This window comes from Pinus tabuliformis, chromosome 2_1 (genome assembly GCF_031772625.1).
Source record: "Pinus tabuliformis cultivar Carrire ecotype Pingquan chromosome 2_1, CPIR1, whole genome shotgun sequence".
NCBI classification, from domain to species: Eukaryota; Viridiplantae; Streptophyta; class Pinopsida; order Pinales; family Pinaceae; genus Pinus; species Pinus tabuliformis.
Genome location: NC_142299.1, coordinates 18,748,510 through 18,753,479, shown reverse-complemented (window position 1 = coordinate 18,753,479; position 4,970 = coordinate 18,748,510).

Here is a 4,970-nt window from a genome sequence, read left to right as displayed (position 1 = left end):
GGAAAACCATGCCACAAATAAATGTCCTTCTTTGCCTGGATTAAAAGTTGTATACCAAGGGGTAGAAGGTGGAGCTGAGCAACTCTATTTAATAAATCAAAGGATGCCTCAAGGTCCTCGGCTATACCAGTAAGGCATGCAAAGTTCATCCTACTCTTATTACCATCCCAACCAGAATGCACCCTTGCCACCTTGGTACTCTTCCACTCATCCATCATGGTTCACACCTCCTTCTTGGCCTTATGCTCCTCAATATCCTCCCCAACCTATCAATAAACCATTTCAGCCATATGCTTATCTACATCCTTAGTGGAATAACTCATCATAAGGGTGGAGACCTCAACTCAAACAACCTCCTACTTTACTACCTCCATCTCCATATCAACCACAACTCACTCATCCTACCCCACCCAAGCAACCTCAGATGCCTTCTCAACCCAATCCAAACTCGAATAATAAGAAAGCACAATAGGTCTAGAATCGAGAGACATCTTACCTTGCCTATGCTGTGGAGATTCAAGAAATCAACGTTAGGTTTGGAAGTGTTAACACCCAGGTTGTTCCCTATGACTCCCAAGGGAATACGGCCGGGGTAACCACTAACCAGTCTTTGGATCACAGTTTCTAGACAAACTGTAATCAGAGAGGGCTCTCTCTTTATGATTTGTCTCTGTTCTGTTGGTGTTTTAGGCTAGCTGTTAAGTTCAAATTTGGTTTATTTGTTTGGTTGGAAAAGTTTCAGTTAAAACTTGCATGCTCTTATCAAGTCTTATATAACATTGGGCAATGGAGTCAGAGGTCCTTTGGTTTGGTGTGTTGTGTTGATCCTGTAATGAAAACTGCAGAGCGGGCTAATTGTCTGGGAAATAACGCTTTGAATTTGAGGTGAGGTGTGATATGTTCAGGATAAGAAAGGCATTTAAGGATCTTTCTATAAACTGATATGAATGAAAGTAATTGTTACCTGGAAGCATTTAAGAATTTCTAGATAATAGTCACAACATGGAATTAAATATAACATGAGCATTTAAGAATTCATGTCCGTTTTAATCCTGAAGAAAACATTTACAGCAATCTCAGATTGAGCACAGGGTGTGAATAACATGTCCTGAACTATTCTTTTTCTTTATTGCTAGATATGATGAAAACGTGAAAATGAAATAACATAGGGAAACAAAACAGAGTTTAAAGAAGACATATCATTCCACCAGACAACACAGGGATTCTGCAACAACACTTAGATCATCAACAATACACCAGAGTTCCAGGAAATCACTGAGCTGAAATTGCTCTTTGTATTACACTTTTCTGAAAGTATAGAGTATACATGCCTCAGAGTAAAGTTACCAACCCCTTATGCGTTACTAAGGGGAGTATATATACAAAAATTTACATCAAAATATCAATGAAGATGAGTTATTGCCTCATTCATGATATGCTAATCTCAAAAATTTAGTAGCTGAAGGAGTGAATGCAGCAGTAACTCCTTTTGCTTTAGCTGGCAGAAGTCAGAAGATATTTTGGTCTTTATGGCTGCTAAAGTCGGCCGAAAATGCGCTGTTTGATTTTGGCACAGCTGTCATGTATGTGAGATAAGTCACCTTTTAAGTTGTTTTGATTGCTGATAATTTGTCTTGTCATTTGTCTTGTAGTGACCTGGAGGTGGAAGTGACAAAACAGCTGGAGCTACCGTGGCAGAATTTGAAGCATTGCTTGCCACCAATCCTCCTTAGGCATTTGATGCCTCCGAATTTTTATTAGAGTCTCATCGGCCTCTGTATACCGCCAAAAGTTAGGAGGAGTTTCAAACAAATGATTTGCCTCACTTTCAATAAAAAATAGGCCTTCAAGTTTAGTGTACAAGCTTTGTGCTGTTGGAGGTCCTGTTTCCTCAGGAGTACTGCCAGATGCAGTGATTTGATTTTCAATGTAAGTAGCCATCCTGTTGGTGAAATGATCTCTGGTAATCAATTTCCCTGTGCTGTTCAGCAGGCCAGGCAATCCCCTTGCTTGCAGCATTCCCATTTTGAGTTTATACTCCTCCACCTCAACCTGTATTTCATAGCATTTTCTTTCTACAGTCTGTACGTAACTTCTGAGAGTTAGCACCTTTTTAGCTGTAAGGATGGCCTCTGTTCTGTTGACGATGCCAATGGCTACCAGCTCCTCTTTGTCTTGCCTGTTCAAAAAATCTATCAGGTGGTTTGCCTGCTCAGGTCTGTTTCCTAGCACTGTTTTGGCCCTCTGGATTTCTGTCTGTGCTTGGCCAACTAAATCCATGTACTCATGGATTGTTTTGATGGATTTCCATTGTTTGGTGATAGCTTGGGTAATCTTACCCCACAAAATTCTTTTTATGTCGGCCATGGTACTTTCCAGATTGAGCTCTTTTTCCAGGGCCTTTATTTTATCCTTTAGGGCCTTAATTTCTCTGCCCTGTTCTGCTATAGTTACCTTTGATTTGTCATACTTGGCATCCATCTCTGCCAGTTTGTCCTTTGCTTTCTTTATCTCATCTGCCTGGAGCTCCATTGCCTTGACAGCCTTGGTCAATTCTTCTACACTCGGGTGGGCATCTGGAGCTGCTGTTGTGCCTGCTGCTTCTGTTGTAGGGGCCACTGTTGCTGTTGCTAAAGCTGTTGGAAGAGTCTGGAGTGTAGATTCTCCCTGTTTTTCTTGTAGGGTTCCTTCCAGCTCTTTCTCCAATTCTTTGATCCTCTGATCTTGCTGTAGAAGGAGGTCAAGTTGTTCATCAAGATGTTTTTCTTTTTGTAGTTCTGCTGTCTGAGGGTGTTCTGTAGGTAACAATCCCAACCTCTTCTTCATGGCATTCAGATCATCATCTTTCTTCTTTATGAGGGCCTTTATACCTGTTGGATCACTAGGATTATGCCCTAGATCAATAATAATCTCCTCCAGAGACTTTATTCTATTGTCCTTGGCCTTAGAGGACATCCTCTCAAAATCAAGCTGAGTGTTTGTGTTCTTCAAGGAATCTTTCAGCTCGTGGGCCAGTGTGGCCTTCTCTACCAATGTGGCATAGACCATCTCCCCAGTCTGCTTGTGGAGTTCAATCTGGTCCATAGGATGTATGTCTTTAGCTAGGACCTCCACCCTTGTCTTGATAAAATCTGCAGTTGTCATTGGCTGTGGCCCCTTGGGTTTGAAATGGCTGAATATCATTTTTTCTTCCTTGAAGTCATAGACCGACATCAATCTTTCCTGCTGGGCTGGTGTAGCATCTATGAACTGTTTGTAAACCTCAGCCCTTAATAACTCATTTGCTGCCTTGATCTGTTTAAAAGAAGCCTTAGTGCCTTTAGGCTTCTGGCTTTGGTGAGATGAGTATGACACCTCCAAACCAAGCTGTAAAGTCTGCTCCTGCTGAAAGGAGCTTGTCCCTGTATGTTGGCTTCCCTCCCTGTCCTTTCCTGTGCTGTTTAAGACATCTTCAGTAATGTCTTCCACCTCAGGGGAATCTGCCCTTTGTCTTTTGGCCTCTGGCTGATGGGAAGGTCCACTAATAGGAGTGGACTCTTCTCTTTCTCTTTTAGAACCCCTCTCCTCATGGGCTGGGGTTTGCAAAATAGGTGCTGTAGGAGTCTGAGTTTGTGGAGGAGGAGTTTGATCTTTCAGCTGCTCTGTTTGTTCCTCCATCTGCAGCTCATTTTGCTGCTTAGTTTGCTGTTCAGTTGAAGGGGCTGCCTTCTCTTTCAGTGTTTCATGTTCTGCATCCATTATGCCTTTGCCTTTATCCACTGCTGCTGCCGATGTAGAGGGTGCCTGTGGTGCTGTCCTTGTCACTGGGGTCCCTTCTCCCACTGAGTGAGGCGGCCTGAAAGGTACCTACTGCACATAGTCCAGGTCAATAGTCTTCTCAAGCTCTTTCATGTTTTTAAGCATTCTTTCTTCTTCAGTTAAACTCTCCACTAGAGTGTCCAGTTGCCATTCTTGCAAGTTGGCATACTTTTCTATGTGTGGATAGTGGCAGTGCTTAATACCTAGGAGTCTGTACTTATTTCTCCTAGCAGTGATGAAACCTTGAGGGTCATAAGGGACCCATCGAAAACTATAGGACAACTTATATTTGTCTTTGAGGATCAAGTCTGCAGACTCCCATCCTTCCTTCTTGTTCATAATGAAGGGGCCCAACTCATTTTTGAAACTAAGGTGGGCCTTTTTCTTGGAGCTGTGGAAATGGGTGAGGTCTGACTGAATTAGTTGCCTGTAATACTCTAAGGCAAACAACCTCATAGGTACATACTTGGGGAGCCTGTATGGACAGAGCTCACAACCATAAACTCTGAATACAGTATGGTGTTCATATAGGTACCAGTCACCTATTTTGTATTTTTTAGAGAGCTGCAGAGCTTTCTTGATTTCATTGGATATTCTAGGTGGGGGGGACCTCATCAACATGCTAGAGACTGGGTACACAAACTGGTCAACAAATTCACAGTAGGTATAGGGTGAATTTGTGACTTTATGATAAACTGAGGTCCAGAAGATGACAGATCTTCTCTCCCCTTTATTATCCAGCCTTCTGATGTAACATGGGAAGGCTTCAGAATGATGAAACATGAACAGATGGTAGATGTAAGCTGAGTATCTGAAGACCCCCTGTCTGTCCACTTTGCTTAATTGATCATGAATCTTATTGGCTATAAACTTAGCAAAGTTATACTTTCGGGCAGGGGGTTGACGCGGGCTGTAAGCAGACAGCAACACTAGCATGGATTTATCCACATGCTCACTGTTTTGGTATCCCAATACATAGGCTATCATGTCTAGTAATAGCTTACCTATATCATCGAAGTGCTCCCTCAGATAGGGAGGTGGCCCTGTAGGCTGGCTTTCAGGTCTCATGAAGTTCCGGGTGACCTTTTGCAGCTCCTCACTGGTCATCTTATCACCAGTTTCCAGCAAATAAGTTGTGGAGAACGGGATCAACAACTCTGTCTGATCAAACT